Consider the following 20,284-nt stretch of genomic DNA (forward strand, 5'->3'; position numbering starts at 1 on the left):
TTGGGTTGATGGGGGGTGTGGATCTGACGAGGGAGTCACGGAGGGAGTGGTCTTTACGGAATGCTGATAGAGGAGGGGAGCGAAATATATCCTTGGTGGTGGGGTCCGTTTAGAGGTGGCGGAAATGACGGCGGATGATGCGCTGTACATGGAGGTTAGTGGGGTGGTAGGTGAGGACCAGTGGGGTTCTGTCCTGGTGGCGGTTGGAGGGGCGGGGTTCAAGAGCGGAGGATCGGGAAGTGGAAGAGATGCGGTGGAGGGCATCGTCGATCACGTCGGGGGGGAAATTGCGGTCCTTGAAGAAGGAGGCCATCTGGGATGTGCGTTTTTGGAACTGGTCCTCCTGGGAGCAGATGCGGCGGAGTCGAAGGAATTGGGAGAATGGGATGGCGTTTTTGCAGAGGGCAGGATGGGAGGAGGTGTAGTCCAGGTAGCTGTGAGAGTCGGTCGGTTTGTAGTAGATGTCCGTGTTGATTCGGTCGCCTGAGATGGAAATAGAAAGGTCGAGGAAGGGGAGGGAGGAATCTGAGACTGTCCAGGTGAATTTGAGGTCGGGGTGGAAGGTGTTGGTGAAGTGGATGAACTGTTCCACCTCCTCGTGGGAGCACGAGGCGGCGCCGATACAGTCATCGATGTAGCGGAGGAAAAGGTGGGGGGTGGGGCCAGTGTAGTTGCGGAGGGGTAATGAGGAAACTGGTGAAATCCGAGTTCATCCCTTGTGGTTTGAGGGTTCCTAGGCTGAAGATGAGGTGCTCTTCCTCCAACCGTCGTGTTGTTGTGGTCTGGCGATGGAGGAGTCCAAAGACCTGCATATACTTGGTGGAGTGGGAGGGGGAGTTGAAGTGTTGAGCTACAGGGTGGTTCTGTTGGTTGGTCCGGGTGTCCCAGAGGTGTTCTCTGAAACGCTCCGCAAGTACTCCCACAGCTACCTGGACTACACCTCCTCCCACCCTACCCCCTGTAAAAACGCCATCCCATTCTCCCAATTCCTTTGTCTCCGCCGCATCTGCTCCCAGGAGGACCAGTTTCAAAAACGTACTACCCAGATGGCCTCCTTCTTCAAGGACCGCAATTCCACCCCCCCCCCCCCACCCACCCCCTCACCCCCCCGACGTGGTCTACGATGCCTTCCACCGCATCTCTTCCACTTTCTGCTCCTCCGCCCTTGAGCCCCGCCCCCCCAACCGCCACCAGGACAGAACCCCACTGGTCCTCACCTACCACCCCACCAACCTCCATGTACAGCGTATCATCCGCCGTCATTTCCGCCACCTCCAAATGTACCCCACCACCAAGGATATATTTCCCTCCCCTCCCCTATCAGCGTTCCGTAAAGACCACTCCCTCCGTGACTCCCTCGTCAGATCCACACCCCCCACCAACCCAACCTCCACTCCTGGCACCTTCCCTTGCAACTGCAGGAGGTGCAAGTGTTGCGCCCACACCTCCCCCCTCACTTCCCTCCAAGGCCCCAAAGGAAACTTCCATACCGGCTACAAATTCACCTGCACCTCCACACACATCATCTATTGCATCCGATGCACCCGATGTGGCCTCCTCTATATTGGGGAGACAGGCCGCCGACTTTTTTTAACCATGCTGTCTCTCCATCTGCAAACTTCAAAAAATTATGTACCTCAACACCGAGGTCCCTCTGTTCTACAACACTACCATTAATTGTGTAAGTCCTGCCCGTGTATATTGCACCAAACGCATTATCTCGTATTTATTCAGATTAAACTGCATCTACAGTTTTCCAGCCATTCACGTATTTCATCAGGATCCCTTTGTAATCTTAGAAAACCTTCATCACTGTCCACAATGCCACCCTCCAGTCCACCAGCCTATCACACATAGCTCTCTATGGTACAAATACCTCTGCTAGGGGCCCTTAAATTTCTTCACCAGCTTCCCACAATGTCCTAAGATACATTTAATCAGATCCTGATGATTCATGCATCTTTGTGTTTTAAAGTCTCCAGCACCTCCTCTTGTACCATGTGGACTCATTTCAAGACATTGAGTCATAGAGACGTACAGCATGGAAACTAATCCTTCAGACCAACTCCTGCATGACGTATCTATTCACATTTGCCAGAACTTTGCCAATATCACTCGAAACGCTTCCTATTCGTATACCCATCCACATGCCTTTTAAATGTATTTCTATCAGCTCCACTATTTCCTCTGGCAGCTTATTCCATACACTGTGCAGGAAACTGTCCTTGAGGACCCTTTGAAAAGTTCCCTCACACTTTAAAGTTGTGCCCTGTCGGTTTTGAGTCCCCCAGCCTGGGGAAAAGACCTTGTCTATTTACCCTATCGATGACAATCATGATTTTAAACACCTTTATCAGTTAACTCCTCTGCCTCCCATGTTCAAGTGAAAACAGCCGATTCAGCGTTTCCCTTTAGCGCAATCCCTCCAACTCTGGCAACATCCTCGTTCATTTCTTCTGAACCCTTTCATGTTCCACAACATCCTTCCTATGGAATTGAGACCAGAATTGCACACAGTATTCCAATAGTAGTTAGGCCAAACACTGTTTAGTTCCCTGAGCGCCCCAGTGAAATATTTCTTTCGGATCTTGGTAGTTTCAGACATTGTTGCCTTCGTTGATCATTAAGGATACCGGTTTTGTCCCTAGATCTTTTTTTGCTCTTAGTACACTTGTAGACTCTCGTTGGATTCTCCTTAACTTTTTTCTGCCAAAGCTATCTCATGTCCCATTTTTGCGTTCCTGATTTCCATCCTCAGTGTATTTCCACAGCCCTGATATTCCTAAAGGGATTCACTTGAGTCAGCCACTTATATCTGACACGTGCCCCCTTTTTTCTTGATCAGAGCCTTGAAACTCAGCCAGTGTTTCCTAATTCTGTCAGCATTGAACTGGATACTAAGAGGACCATGCTGGCGCTGAACGCTCTTTTTATCTCGGTTTTAAAATACTCCTACTTGCCAGACGTTCCTTTACCTGCAAATAGCCTCCACATATCTACTTTAAAAAATAATGTCTAATACTATCTTGCTCTATTGTATAACTTGAACTTGTGGACCAGGCCTGTCCTTTTCCATCGCTATTTTCAAACTAACCTAATTGTGGCGACTTTCCAAAGTACTCCCCACTAGCACCTCAGTCCCATTCTCAACCTTGATTCCCAAGGGGAGGTCAGATTTAGCCCCATTCTCCAGTTGGGCGATTTAAATAATGACTGGGAGGTTCTGAAAAACACTTAACAAATTCCTTCCATCCAATTGCTTAACACAGTAGCAATCCCAGTCCAGGTTTGGAAAGTTTAAAATCCCCTAACGTTACAACCCTTTTATTCTAACAGATATCTGATTTCTCCTGGCATATTTGCTCCTCCATCCCCCATTGCCTATCGCTGTAGTACAATCATAGCAACCTTTCATGTCACCTGTAAACCTACTAATGACTCCTTCTGCTTTCACATTCGAGATATTAATGTACATAATAACCAGCAATGATTCCTGCACAGATGACCTTTTTTTTATTTCTCAGTTCCACTAATATCACTTAACTGGGCGATCCAACATGAATACTCTCTCTAGGTACTGCTGCGACATATTCCCCAATAAAAACCACCAGCTCTCCTCCTGTTTTGCCTACTGTTCCATCCTTCCTGTAACAGCTGTCCCCTGGAACATTGAGCTGTCAGTCCTATCCCTGCCTCAGCTGTGAATCTGTAATACCTATGGTATCCCAGTCCCATGTTCCCATCCATGCTCTGGGTTCATCTGCCTTATCTGTCCGGCCCTTTGCATTGAAATAAATGCAGTTTAATTCATCAATTTTCCCTCATTGTCTGCTATGTTATTGCCTTCTTTGTCTATTTATATTGCTCTCTTGAACATCTGTACCAGCCTCAAACTTATTTCTGGCCTTACGACGGTTTGGGATCCTACAGACCTGCCAGACTAGGTTAAATCTCTCGAGCAGCTCCAGAAACTGTTCCCACCAGGATTTGGGTCCCCCTCCCGCTCCCAGTTCAGGTGCCTTTCCCACCCTGTCTACCTATGCTTACACCTTTAGGGATCTCGGAACTTGCCCACCAAGGTCCTTGTGTTTTCATGACGTATATCGTTCGTTTATTAGACATCCCACAGTGCGTTAACTCACAGTAATGAGAAGTAAACTCCTTCTGCCATTACTCTGTCCAGTTTATTATCTGATCGATATCAGAATGCAACCTGAGATCATCCCCCTCACTGTGAACAACACCCTGACCTTTCATGTCACCTGTAAACCTACTAATGACTCCTTCTGCTTTCACATTCGAGATATTAATGTACATAATAACCAGCAATGATTCCTGCACAGATTCCCTGTGGTACACCCACTGGACATAGGCTTTCAATCACATAAACAACCCACCCCCAATTTGCATCCAATTTGCCAACTCACTTTGGATCCATTGGGCTCTTCTCTTTTCGACCAGTCTTTAATGTGGAATCTTGTCAAAGGCCTTCATGAACGCCATGTTAACCACATCATCTGCACTGCGCTCATCAATATCACAGGGCAGTCCTCTACCAAATCCAGACAGGCAATCCCTAATGTATTCCTGTCCTTTAGAATGTTGATTCATCATACCCCTCAGGATTGTTCCCAATAATTTCCCTCCCACTGCTGTCAGATTATCTACTCTGTAATTAACTGGCCTATCCCCGCTGCCCTTTTGGAACAAAGGAACCACATTAGCTATCTTCCAGTCACTTGGCACTTCACCTGTGGCCAGGAAAGTATTAAATATATCCGCCAGCGCCCCAGCAACCTCCCATAGCAGCCTGGGTGCATTTTATACTTACTGGGAATTTTTCCAACTTTTTGTCTGTGAAAATATTCAATGCCTCCTCCTTATTGATCTTAAAATATTCCAGAACCTCACTAAACCGACTAAAATCCCCGGCTACAATGCCTTTCTCCTGTGTGAACACAGATGGGAAGTTTTTAACGAAGACCTCACCTACTTCCTCTGGCTCCAAGCACAGATTGTCCCTTTAGTTCTAACAAGCCCCGGTGTTTAGCAGGTGCCTCTTACTCTCGCTGCACTTATTAAATACCTTGTGGCTTTTCTTTAACATTATGTGCCAACGATATTTTGCGACCGTTGTTTGACTGTTGATTTTTAGTCCCCCCCCACCCCCCCCCCCCCCCCCCCCCGCCATCCACCGCACTGTTTAAGTTTTTGAAGCAGTTCGTCTATTTTTATTGCTCTGTATTTTCTTTTTCAAACTCACAATATCGCTTGATCAGTATTTGCAAAATGTGCTGCCTTAGCCAATCACACCTCGCTCAACACACTGGCTCTGAATTCTCACTGCATCACATTAAACATCTCCCGTGTTCCAAATGGAGACTCCAACAAGTTTAGTTCCTTGCAGTCTCGGTTTGCCAGTCTAATGATAATGATAACGTCGATTGAAAATGATAATCTAGTGATAAATGTCCTCCTCAAGTTTAGATACTTAGCTTCTGCATTATCATTATCTCTTTCCATAATGCCTTTGAAGCCAACAGTTATTGTCTCTGTGCTCAAAAAAGCTCCATAAATCCTGATCTCTATCATCTTGTCCAGAACCTACAGCCCAACCTGTCTGTAACATTCTTCAGTCCTTACCAAACTCCCCATCTGTGCATCTACCTCTAGCCTCTGGAGCACATGATATCACTGTAACCTTCTCTAGTCCCCACAGCACTCATGCATTCACCTGTTTACAATGGTGGGTTTTGAAATTTGCTGAGTTTCTGGATAAATAGCACAGCAATAATACGACAAGGCCAACACTTCGCCTTCTCAGAGTTTCCCACCCCGGATCACTGACGCCAGTGGCACCATGAATCAAAACCCCTTCTTCCGACACAATGATTTAATCCTGATATCTTCCTGCACTCTGCTGATATCACTCAGTATCTCTCCATGTGGTATCCAGCACTGTGTGGTCTAATTGCTGCCTCTCTCAGTGTCTCTCGCTCTTGCACCTACTCCAGTCCTGAGCCAACAGGATTCTCCACCCCAGAGAGACGCACAGCACAGGCCAGGGATGGAAACTGGGATTTTCCAGGTCAATATGGCATTTATTACCATTCTGGATGTGTTTCCATCACTCCAGTTTCAGAGTCTGTTTATTTCTTTGTCTCCTGTAGGTATTTAGGAAGCTCCTGACTCAATAGACTTTCTAATTGCTGGATATCTTGTCCATCACATCATTGAGGAGAAAGTGAGGTCTGCAGATGCTGGAGATCAGAGCTGAAAATGTGATGCTGGAAAAGCGCAGCAGGTCAGGCCGCATCCAGGGAACAGGAGAATCGACGTTTCGGGGCTTATGCCCGAAACGTCGATTCTCCTGTTCCCTGGATGCGGCCTGACCTGCTGCGCTTTTCCAGCAACACATTTTCATCACATCATTGAATATGGTTCGTCAGCCAGAGAGACAAAGGGAAGCCTTCAATAAATCCTGCAGCGAGGTAAGGTCACTCTGAGCCAAAAGAGGAAAGGAAACAAACTGCACACAAGAAAGGAAAGCCCTAGAAAACCTCAAAAAAGACAAAAAAACATTGTTATATTACCTGCAGACAAAGGTCGGCTCACAGTCATCCCGAACAGAAAGGACAACACAGAGAAACCAATGCACTACACGCAGACACCAACACCTACCAACAGGTGGTGCTAGACGCGACCCCACAACTAGGAAACAAAATTACATATCTCCCAAAAACATTGCACAATTCCGGACCATTATACAAGTCGGAATTCCAAAAAATGAAACCAGACGGGACCAACACCCCACGATTCTATGGACTACCAAAAATCCATAAACCAGGAGCCCCTCTCAGACTCATAGTCTCACTACCCAGAACACCAACTTACATACTGGCTAAAGAACGACACGCAAGACTGAAATACCTAGTAGAAGAGTCACAGCACTCCATCCACTCCACCCAGAAATTCGTAAAAATCATCAAAACACCAAAATATAGGAAGACGAAACAATGATCCCATTTGACGTAACAGCACTGTTCACCTACATCAACATCGACCTGGCAAAGGAAATACTTACACACTTTTAGAAGAGACCATCACAAACACCCAACCGCCATCAATCACATTACCAACGAAAACGTCATGAAGCTAGTGGACCTGTGCCTCACCACCCAATTCACCTTCAACAATATAATCTACAAACGGCACACCCATGGGATCTCCGCTATCAGGATTCATAGCAGAAGCGGTAATGCAAAGACTAGAACAAATAGCCCTACCAAGTAACAAACCAAAAATCTGGGACAGCTACGTAGACGACACCTTTGTCATCACAAAACGAAACAAGATGGAAGAGACATTTAACATAATCAACATCACACTCACAGGCATAATGTTCACCAAGGAGGAAGAAACCGACAACAAACTCGCATTCCTGGACGTCACAGTCGAATGAACGGACAACGGAGAACTACAAACCTGCGTATACAGAAAATCGACAAACACAGACCAAATACTTAACTACACCAGCAACCATCCCAACACACTAAATCGAAGCTGTATCAGAACGCTATTCCAAAGAGTCACCTCACATTGCAGCACAGACGAACTTCGGAAAACAGAGGAGAACCACGTATACAATATATTCAAGATGAACGGATACTCAAAACATACCATCCGCAGACGCCTCAAGAACAAACCATGACAAGCGCACCAAACACAGCCAGAAACCCTAACCACCTTACCATACCTCAAAGAAGTTTCAGAATTGACAGCCAGACTACTGAGACCCCTCGGACGCCTAGTAGCAAAAAAACCCACCAACACTCTCAAACAAAAACTCACAAACTTAAGAGACCCAGTACAACCCATGGACAAAACTAACGTCGTCTACAAAATTCCATGCAAGGACAGCCACAAACACTACGTAGGACAAACGGGAAGAAGGTTAGCCACCAGGATACACGAACACCAGCTAGCCACAAAAAGACACGACCCTCTCTCCCTCGTAGCCCTACACACGGAAGAAAAAAAGCACCATTTAGACACATCAGCACATCAATCCTGGGACAGGCTAAGCAAATACATGCCAGAGAAGCCTGGCACTCCAACCACAACGGCATAAACAAACACATAGATCTAGATACCATCTATCAACCCCTCAGAAAACGAACATGAAATGGCATCACCACAAACCCCAGGAACCCCATCCAGGACAAACATATAAATAGAAAGCAGGAGACAACAGCTTCGCTTCACTTGGACGTCACCACTGATGCTGTTACCTAGCCAGTTAATGAAACATCTGGACATCAATCCTACAGCTCAGCGAGCAAACCTACACCCTAAACCTCAACCTGAGCTACAAACCTTCACAAACCTTGCAAATAAAAAGTAAGAACACTCTGAGTGCACAGAGCAGATAGCAATGGGATGGCTCCAAACATCGGCTAACAAGACATGACACAGATGCAGTGCTGGAGCGGTAGCACAGTGCAGACACACCCCAGGCTCAATAACCACCCCTACTGTAAATTTTGTTGTAATGAGACAGTATCGGGAGTTCACAGTTATCAATCCGGGCCTGTGCTGTCTTAGTGAGCATCAGGACAACAGAGGGAAAAACCTCCCACAAAGGGTAGGAATGCTGCCTGAGATCTTTGTGTTCTGTATTTGCCCCCAACATAGTATCTATGGCATGTCTTGTGGACCAGTGTCTTCAATAATTTTAACTCCCATAACAGTTCTTAACTTTGTCCTCTCCTCCTCTCTCTACAGTTCCTCCCCAAAATTGAAACGTACAGCATTCCAAATTACCGTCCCTACCTCTGTAACTTGCTTCAGTCTCAACAACATGCCGTGTCTCGATTGTCTCCTCCTCCAATAACTGGAGACAAAAAGTCAGACAGCATGGAATCAGACCCTTCAGCCCAACCTGTATATGCTAACCAGGTTTCCGAAACTGAAACGAGTCTAGTTTGACTGTATTTGATCCATGTTTCTTCAAAACTTCTACTCTACCTGCCCAAATCTCTTTTCCATGCTGTAATTGCACTTATTTCTAACATTTCCTCTGGCAGTCTGCCAATGCACGATCCTCTGTGGATAATGTTGCCTTTTGGCTCCCGTTTTAAATCTTTGCTCTCTCACCACCTGTTTATACCCTCTGGTTTTGGGCCCACCTGCCCTTGGCTATTCACCTTCCTTGTGGCCCGCATAGTTTTGCAAACGTTTTGTAAGGTGACCCGTGGCCTCCTACGTCCAATAAAAAGATTGAGGGCAATATTACAAATAGCTCCAATTCATTTATTCAATCGTCTGTCCAACGTATATAGAACAAAGTACATCACAGCGCAGTACAGGCTCTTCAGCCTCTATGTTGCGCTGCTCTGTCATACTAATCTGAAGCCCATCCCACCGCCATTATTCCATGTACGTCCATATGCCTGTCCAAATGACGACTTAAATGCGCTTAATCTTGGCGAATCTACTACCGTTGCAGGGAAAGCATTCCATACCCTTACTACTCTCTGAATACAGAAACTACATCTGACATCTGTCTTATACCATTCTCCCCTCAATTTAAAGTTGTGTCCCCTCGTGTTTGCCATCCCCATACTTGGATAAATGCTCTCCCTGTCCACCCCATCTAACCCTCTGATCAAGTCACCTCTCAACCTTCTTCTCTCTAACGTGAACAGCCTCAAGGCCCTCAGCCATTCCTCGTAAGACATTCCTTCCATACCAGGCAACATCCTAGTAAATCTCCTCTGCACCCTTTCCAAAGCTTCCACATCCTTCTTATAATGCGGTGACCAGATATGTGCACAATACTCCAAGTGTGGTCGTACCAGAGCTTTGTATAGCTACAGCACAACCTCCTGGTTCCGGAACTCAATCCTTCTATAAATAACGGCCAAAACACTGTATGCCTTCTTAACAACCCTGTCAATCTGAGAGGCAACTTTCAGGGATCTGTGTACATGGACACCGAGATCTGTCTGCTCATCTGCACTCCCAAGAACCTTACCATTAGCCCAGTACTTTGCATTCCGATTACTCCATCCAATGTGCATCACCTCACACTTGTCCACATTAAACTCCATTTGCCACATCACAGCCCAGCTCTGCATTCTATCTATGTCTCTATGCAACCTATTACATCCTTCGTCACTATCCACAACTCCACCGACCTTAGTGTCGTCTGCAAATTTACTAACTCACCCTTCTAAGCCCGCATCCAGGTCAGTTATAAAAATGACGAACAGTAGTGGACCCAGCACCGACCCTTGTGGTATGCTGCTAGTAACTGAACACCAAGATGAACATGTTCCATCAATGACAACTCTGTTTTCTTTCAGCAAGCCAATTACTGATCCAAACTGCTATATCTCCCATAATCCCATTCCTCTGCATTTTGTATAACAGCCGACTGTGGGGAACCTTATTGAACGCCTTGCTGAAATCCATACACACCACATCAAAGGGTTAATTTTAATCTACCTGTTTGGTCACTTTGTCAAAAGTCTCAGTAAGATTCGTTAGGCAAAACCTACCCTTCACAAAACCGTGCTGACTGTCCCTGATCAGTATTTTCTAGATATTTATTAATCCTATCTCCTATAACCTTTTCCACCACTTTACCAACAACTGAAGTGAGACTCACTGGTCTGTAATTACCAGGGTTGTCTGTACTACCCTTTTTGAACAAGGGAACTACATTTGAGATCCTCCAGTCGTCAGGCACTATTCCTGTATACAATAATGATTTGAAGATCAATGCCAACAGGCTCGGCAATCTCTTCCCTTCCTTCCCAGAGGAACCTAGGATCGATCCCATCCTGCCAGGGGACTTGTATATTTTCACACTTTGCAGTATTTCTAATACCTCTTCCTTGTGAAACTCAATCTCTTCTAATCCAGATGCAAGTATCTCTGTATTTTCCTCGCCAATATTTTCATTTTCTATAGTGAACACTGTCGAAAAATATTTATTCAGTGCTTCCCCATCTCCTCTGTCTCCACACACAATTTTCCACTATTATCCTTTATTGGCCCTAATTTAACTCTTGTCATTCTTTTAGTCCTGACATGCCTATGGAAAGCCTTAGGGTTAACCCTGATCCTATCCGTCAACAAATTCTCATGTCTCCTACTGGCTCTTCTGAGCTCTCTTTTTAGGTCTTTTCTGACTTCATTTTAACCTTCAAGCGCCCTAACTGAGTTTTCACGTTTCGTCCTAACATAAGTCTTCTTCTTCTTCTTGACCAGGGATTCCACTTCCTTAGTCGATCACGGCTCACGCGTTCTGTCTTCCTCCCTGCCTGACAGGTACGTACTTATCTCGGACACACAGGAGCTTTTCCTTGAATAACCTCTACTTTTTTAATGTGTTCATTCCCTGCAGTTTCCTTCCCCATTCTACGCTTCGTAAATCTTTCCTAATTGCATCGTAATTTGCCTTCCCCCAGCTGTAACTCTTGCTTGGTGGAGTACACCTATCCCTTTCCATCACTAAAGTAAATCTGACAGAATTGTGATCGCTGTCTCCAAAGTGCTCACCTACTTCCAAATCTAACACCAGCCCAGTTTCGTTACCCAGTAGTAAATCTAAAGTGGCTTCGCCCCTCCAGGCCTGCCTAGATACTGTGTCAGGAAGCCCTCCTGCACACACTGGACAAAAACTGACCCATCTATAGTGTTTGTAGTGTAGTGATCCCAGTCAATATTTGGATTGTTGAAGTCCCCCATGACAACTACCCTGCCTCTCTCACTCCTATCGAGAATCATCTTTGCTATCTTTGCCTCAACATCTCTGGGACTATTCGGAGGCCTATAGAAAACTCCTAGCATGGTGACTTCTCCTTTGCTGTTCTAACCTCAGCCAATACTACCTCAGTTAACGAATCCCCAAACATCATTTCTACAACTGTAATATTGTCCCTGAGCAACAATGCCACAGCTCCTCCTCTTTTACCATCTTCTATGTTTTTACTGAAACATCTGAATCTCGGAATCTGCAACAGCCATTCCTGTCCCTGCTTTATCCATGTCTCCGTAATGGCCACATAAAAGCGCTGGCCAATGATAGCAAGTATGCCAAATGCCTCAATCCCCACCCTGTCCACTTGTGATGCTATTTCCAAGGAACAATGTAACTATATCCCTTGGTCTCTCTCTGTTCAATAACAATGCCCAGAGCCCTACTGTTAACTGTGTTAGTCCTCCCTGGTATGTCCTAACAATATCCAATACCTGAATTCAACTTCATCTTTCATTCCATCGCCCATTGGCCTATTTACTGCACAGGAGACCACAAATTTTGGTATTCACAAACATAACAGCAGTAACTCCTATATTTGCACCCAAAACATATCAGTCTACAGTTCCTTGGCTTCCACTTGCAGTCTTTCTTAACTATGGGCACAGCATTATTTTCATAGTCATACAGTCATACAGCATGGAAACTGTTCAGTTGATGCCGACCATAATCGAAAAATAATATCGTCCCTCCTGCGTGTTCCTGGATCACATCCATTCAAACCTTTCCTATTCCTGTACCAATCCAAATGGATTTTAAACATTGTAATTGTCTCTACATTCACCCCTTTCATGGGAATTTCATTCCACACCCAAAACACACTCTGTGTAATAGTGTGAACCTCATGTTTTCTGTTTTTGAATGTCTCCCTTCTACCCTTAAGAAATAAAGCCCCTAATCTTGAAACTCCCCTACCCTAGCGAAAATACAAGTCCCATTAGCGCTACCTATAACCCTCATTATTTTATAGACTTCTATACAGTCACCTCTCAAACTCCAGGCTCAAGTGAAAAATGTCCCAGCCTATCCAGCCTTCCTTTATAACTGAAACCTTCCATACCCATCACCGTCCCGGTAAAAGTGATTTGAACCCTCTCCAGATTAATAATATCCTTCCTATGACTGGGTGACCATAACTGGGCACAATATTCCAGAAGAAGTCTCATCATTGTCCTGTACAATCTACACACGATTTCTCAACTCCTATACTCGAAGGACTGAGCAATTAAGGCAAGTGTGCCGAGTACCTTTTATAACCATTCTGTCTCTCCTTGTTGAAAACTTCAAAGAACTATGTACCTGAACCCTAAAATCACTCTGTTCTACAAAACTACCGAAGACCCTACAATAAGTGTGAAAGCTCGACCCCTGTTTGTTGTAACCTAAATGCATTACCCTGTATTTACCAAAATTGAACCCCATCTGCAGTTTTTCAGACATTCACGCATTTCATCAAATCCCTTTGGAACCTCAGAAAACCTCCGTCACTGCACACAATGCCACCCTCCAGTCTTCCAGCCCATCACACGAGGCTATCAATGGCTCAAATATCACTGCTCAGGGCCCTACAATTTCTTCCCCAGCTTCCCACAATGTTCTGAGATACACTTGATCAGGTCCTGGGGATTTATCTACCTCTATGTTTTAAAACGTCTAGTACCTCCTCTTCTGTAATTGAACTCAGTTCAAGACAGCGTGTCATAGAGATGTACAGCATGGATACTGACCATTTGGTCCAACGCCTCCATGATGTTTCTCTTCCCATTTAGCATAACTTTTCCAATTTATATGCCCATCCAGATGCTTGCTAAATATATTTCTATCAGCCTCCACCATTTCCTCTGGCAGCGTATTCCATACATGCACCATCCTCTGTAGGAGCCAACTATCCCTTAGCTCATTTCTAAATCTTTCCCTCGCACACTAAAGCTATATCCTGTAGGTTTGGACTCCCCGCAGACTGGACAAAATTCATTATCTATTGACCCTATCCACACTCATCATGATTTTAAAAACCCTTTATAAGATAACTCCTCAGGGTCACATGTTAAATGAAACTAGCCACAGTCTATTCAGCTTTTTCCTGTAGTCAAACGCTCCAACCCTGGCAACATCCTTTTTCATTTCTTCTGAACCACAACATTCTTCCCATGGCGTTGAGACCAGAATTGCACACAGTATTCCAATAGTTGTCAGGCCAAACACTGTTTATTTCCCTGTGCGCCCCAGTCCTTATCCACAGTAAGCTCCAAAGTGAATTTTGTTTCGGATCTTGTAGTTCACATGTCGTTGGCTTTGTTGATCATTAAGGATGCCTGTTTTGTCCCGTGCTATTCCTTTGCTCTTAAAAAACTTGTAGAACCTCTTTGGATTCTCCTTCACCTTATCTGCCAAAGTTATTTCATGTCTTCGTTCTACATTCCTGATTTCCATCCAAAGTATATTCCTACAGCCCCGATGCTCCTCAGGGATTCCCCTGAGCCACCTGGTTATACCTGACATGTTCCCGATTTAGGAGAAAGTGAAGACTGCAGATGCTGGAGATGAGACTTAAAAATGTGTTACTGGAAAAGCGCAGCAGGTCAGGCAGCAACCTGAAAAAGGACTTATGCCCGAAACGTCGATTCTCCTTCTCCTTGGATGCTGCCTGACCTACTGCGCTTTTCCCCATTTTTCTTGATCAGAGTCTTAGTAGACAGCCAGTGTTTCCGAATGCTGTCAGCATTTACCTGCACATTAACAGGAACATGCTGGTGCTGAACGGTCCTTTTAACTCACACTTTAAATATTCCTAATTGACAGAATTCCCTTTTCTCCAAGTAGCGTCCCTGAGGCGGCACGGTGATTCAGTGGTTAGCACTGCTACGTTGCCTCGGTGACTGTCTGTGTGGACTTTGCACATTCTCCCTATGTCTGCGTGGGTTCCCCCCCCCCACAGTCCAAAGACGAGTAAGCCAGGTGAATTGGCCATGCTAAATAGCCTATGCTGTTAGGTCCATTAGTCAGAAGGAAATGCGTCTGGGTGGGTTACTCCGTGGATGCTCGGTGTGGGCTTGTTTCTACACTGTGGGGAATCTAATCAACTTCTAAAAAGTAAATGTTTAATAATATCGAGAATTTTCTTGCCCCATTTTAACTTTTGGGCCAGGCCTGTCATTCAGCAAAGCTATTTTCGAACTAATAGAATTGTGGCCACTTTGCTGAAGTGCTCCCTCACTAACACCTCACTCCCGTTCCCTAACTTGTTTCCCAAGGGGAGGTCAGGTTTAGCTCCTTTTTCCAGTTGGGTCATTTACATATTGACTGGGAGTTTCTGGAACACACTTAACAAATTCCTTAGACCCAAACGTTAACCGCTGTGGCAGTCCGAGTCTCTGTTTGTAAAGGTTAAAATCCCCTTGTGTTACAACCCCGTTCTTCTAACAGATATGTGAGATCTCCTGACATATCTGCTTCTCAACCTTCCATTGACTATCGCTGTCGTACAATCGTAAAAACTGATGACCAATTTCTATTTCTCAGTTCCACCAATATAGCTTAACTGAGCGATCCCGCATGAATATCCTCTCTAAGTACTGCTGCGATGTTTCCCCCAGTCAAAAGCGCCAAAACTCCTCCTTTTTTGCCTCCTGTTCTCTCCTTCCTGTAGCATCTAACACCTGGAACCATGAGTTGCTAGTCCTGTCCCTCTCTCAGTTGTGATTCTGTAATACCTATAATATCCCAATCCCAAGTTCATTTCCATGCCGAATTCATCTGCCTTACGTGTTCTGCCCCTTGCACTGAAATACATGCCGTTTAATCCATTAGTTTTCCCTCGTGCCTGCTGTTCTCTTGCTTGCCTTATCTATTAATTTTGCTCTCTTGAACATCTGTGCCAGACTCAAACATCTTTCTGGCCTTACGACATTTTAGTGTCCTACAGACCATCCACAGTAGCTTACATCCTCTGGAGTAGCTCTAACAATTATCTCCACCAGGATATGGTCACTCTCCCGCTCCCAGTTTAGATGCCTTCCTCACCGTCTGATACCTTCAGGGTTCTATGGACTCGTCCAGCAAGCCCCCTATGCTCCTCATTACTCCACAGGATCATTATGTCTGTCCTTCCATTTCATTCTTCCCACAGAGTATGACCTCACACCGATCAGAAGTAAACTCCATCTGACATTACACGGGTCAGTTTATCATCTGATCGATATCGGACTGTAAACTGAGACCATTCCCTCACTATGGAGAACACCCTCCGCTTTCATATCATCTGCAAACCTTCAACTGATATCTTCTGATTTCACATCCAAGTTATTACTGTACATAGCAACCAGCAATGGTTGCTGCACAGGTCCCTGTGGTACACCCGCTGGGCAAAGGCTTTTAATCACAAAACTGACCCACCATAAATTTTTGATCCGATTTGCCAACTTGCCTTGGATCCTGTGGACTCTTCCCTTTTGCCTACCCTTCCATGTGTAACCTTGTCAAAGGCCTTTCTGAACTCCATGATAATCACGTCATCTGCATTGCTCTCATAAATATTTTTAGATGTCATTGCAAAAATCTCAACTGAATTCATCAAACAGGATCTTCCTTTCCCAAATCTGTGCTGCCTATCCTCTATCCATTTCAATGTTGGCAACACTCCTCCATCTTATCCTACAGCATCTTACTCCCTCTAATATCCATCTAAACCTCCTTATCTGTATAAACCTCTCCAGTCCTTACAGTCGGTCCCTCCCATCCTCCCTTTATGTAACATTATGAAGCCAAGTGACCGTTTCTCAGATCTGTAACCTCAAACAATCTCTGCTAGCTTCTCTACCTCGGTGACGCCCTCCGATCACTACTAGCCTTCTTCACTCTGTAACCTCCTGCAGTCACTAAAATCATCTAAGAATATGTATCATCCTATTGAAGGCTGTCATCCCTTCCAGTCCCGTCAACTCTCACTGCCTGTAGCCTTGCCCAGTCTGGAGAGACCTTGCGAACTCTGCAACCCTCAGTATTGATAACTTCATCCAGTCGAGACAACCGAGCAGAGAGCAATAAGAGTTCTCCAAACATCTGTTAACAAGACATGACATAGATACAGATCTGGAGAGGGAGTACAGTACAGACACACCCCACCCTCAATCCCCTCCCCTACTTTAAGCTCTGTTGTACTAAGACTCGCTTCTCTCCAACACTGCATCTATGGCATGTCTTTTGGACCGGTGTCTACAATAATTTGTAACTCCTATAACTGTTCCTGTCTGTGTCACCTCCTCCCTTCCCGACAGACCTCCACATATTTGATATGTACTGCATTCCAGACGAACATCCCTATTGCTGTAACTTGCTTCAGTGTCTACAACATGCATTATCTCAGTCGTCTCCTCCTCCAATAACTGGAGACAGAATCATGCAGCACGGAAACAGTTCCTTCAATCCAACTAGTCCATGCTGACCAGGGTCCCTGAACGGGTCGCGTTTCCCTGCATTTGACACATATCCCTTCAAACCTTCTCCTCTCCATGTATCTGCCCAAATGTATTTTACATGGTGTTATTGTACTTTTCTCTACCACTTCCTCTGGAAGTTCATTCCATACCTGCACCATCCTCTGTGTGAAAACAAAAGTGTCCTTCAATCCCTTTTAAGTCATTCCTCTCTCATCTCATATTGATGCCCTAGAGAACATAGAATATGACAGTGCAGTACTGGCCCTTCGAATCTCGATGTTGCACCAACCTGTGGAGCCAATTTGAAGCCCAGGTAACCGACACTATTCCATTCTCGTCCAAATGATTTCCCAATGACCATTTAAATGCCCTTAAGGTTAGCGGATTTACTCCTGTTGCAGGCACTACGTTCTATGCCCCTAATACTCTAAAGAAAGTATTTCTGACATCTATCCTACATCTTTCATCTTTCAATTTAATGCTATCTCGCTTCGTGCTATGCATCGCCATCTGAGAGAAAAGGCTCTCACTGTCCAATCTGTCACGCTCTCTGATCATCTTCTATGTCTCAATTAATTAATCTCAAATATCTTCTTCAAATCCCTCAGCCTTTCCTCATAGGACCTTCCGTCCATACCAGGTAACATCCTAGTAAATCTCCTCTGAACCCTTTCCAAAGCTTACACATCGTTCCTCTAATGTGGTGACGCGAACTGTACGCAATACTCTAGGTATGGTCACACCAGAGCTTTGTACAGCTGCAGCATTTCAATTTTCCGAATCTCAATCCCTCTACCAATAAAAGCTAACACATCGAATGCTTTCTTAACAACCTTACCAATCAGAGTTAAAACTGTCAAGGACCAATGTACATGAACACATGGATGAATCTGTTCATGTACACTCCTGAGAATCTTACCATTAGCCCGCTCTGTGTTCCTGTTACTCCTTCCAAAGTGAATCACCTCATACTTTTTCACATTCAATTCAATTTGTGAGCTTTCAGTCCAGCTATGCACTGCCCTCATCAATATCCTCAATCGTAATTTCAAACAAAAATCTCAGCTGAATTTCGGAGAGTGTCTTACTCGACTAAATCCATGCTGGCTACGCATAATTGATTCCTACCTTTTCAATGTTGATACTTCTTGTCCCTAAGATTTGTTCCCAATAATTTCCCTCCCCCTGCTGTCAGATTATCTTCTTAGTAATTACCTGGCCTATCCATGCTGCCCTTCTTGAGCAAAAGAACCACATTAGCTATCCTCCAGTCAGTCGGCACTTCACCTGTGGCCAGAAATGCATTAAATATATCCGCCAGGGCCCCAGAGATCCTCCCTTACCTCCCAAAGTAGCTTGGGTTTACATTTCATTCAGAGGGAAGGGAGATCCGGAGTTTTCAAGAAATCCTGCAGTGAGATAAGATCACTCACAGTGAACAGAGCAGAGAAAATTTAAGGTATCGAACTTTGGTCTGGAAGGCACGACATCGATACAGAGTTGAAGGGTGAACCCACATTATGTTGTCCCAGGCTATATCCCCAAGCGCTTGTTTACTTTCACCTCTGCTGTACTGAGCCTTCCTGTGTCAGTGTAGGAAGTTGACAGTTATCAATCCAGACCTGTGCTGCCTTAGTGAGGATTAGTATAACAGTGGGGAAAGCCTCCCCCAAGGAGATGGTATTAAATCCTGGAATGTTGCTGTTCTATATTTCTCTCACGCTGTCTCCTGTCATGTGATAGAGTCATTCAGCAAGGAAACATACCTTTCAGTCCAACTCGGCTGTGCCAGGGTCTTGAGTGCTTGTAATTCCCAGGAAAGTTCATATTTCTGTAACATCCACCACTCCCACAATCCCGCTAGTAATTTGAATCCTCCTCCAATGTTGACGACTCTCCCTATTTGTAAATTGCTCGAGTCTTGATAACATGCCCAATCTCAATAATCTCATCATGCACTCAGTACAATACTCTCTATTTCTGTAGTTTTTCACAATAGCTACAGTACACCCTGCCTCTGTAAAATCCTTTTCAGACCATTTTCCAGCCGCAACAAAACTTCACAACTCTGTTTGCTCATCCGAGTACCTCAAACACTCTCTCTTTATGTAGCCAATACTGTGCGAGAATAATCCTGTGTCCTGAGGATGGTCAATACTATGTGTGAATAATCCTGTGGCCCGAGTATTGTGAATACTGTGTGAGAATAATCCTGTGACCTGAGGATGGTCTATTCTGTGTGCAAATAATCCTGTGGCCTGAGGACGGTCAATACTGTGGGTATGAATACTCCTGTGGACTGTGCATGGTTAATACAGTCTGTGAATAATCCTATGGACTGACGGTGTCTAATGCTGTGTTAGTAATCCTGTGACTTGGGGAGGGTCAACACTGTTAGTGAAAAATCCTGTGACCTGTGAATGGTCAAGACAGTGTGTTCAATAACCCTGTGGCTGTAGCCTGGTCAATACTGTGTGTGAAAAATGCTGAGGCCTCATGAACTTCAATATTGTTTGTGATTAATCCTGTTGCCTGAGGATGGTCAATACAGTGTGTTCAATAACCCTGTGGCTGTAGCCTGGTCAACACTGTGTGTGAAAAATGCTGAGGCCTCATGAACTTCAATATTGTGTGTGATTCATCCTGTTGCCTGAGGATGGTCAATACAGTGTGTGAGTAATTGTGTGACCTGTGAATGGTTAGGACAGTGTGTTTAATAATCCTGTGGCCATAAGCTGGTCAATACTGTGTGTGAAAATGCTGTGTCCTGAGGATGGTCAATAATGTTTGTGAATAATCCTGCGGCCTCAGAATGGCCCATACTGCGTGTGAATACTCCTTTGGTGTGAGGATGGTCAATACTGCGTGAGAAAAATGCTGTACCTGAGGATGGTCAACACTGTGCATGAATAATCTTGTGGCCCGAGGATGGTCAATAATCTGTGTGAATAACCCTATGGATTGAGAATGGTCAATATTTTGTATGAATAATCCTGTGGCCTGACTATGGTCAATACTG

This window comes from Chiloscyllium plagiosum, unplaced genomic scaffold, assembly GCF_037043375.1.
Source record: "Chiloscyllium plagiosum isolate Xiang-an unplaced genomic scaffold, Cpla_swu_hap1 HiC_scaffold_45, whole genome shotgun sequence".
NCBI lineage: Eukaryota > Metazoa > Chordata > Chondrichthyes > Orectolobiformes > Hemiscylliidae > Chiloscyllium > Chiloscyllium plagiosum.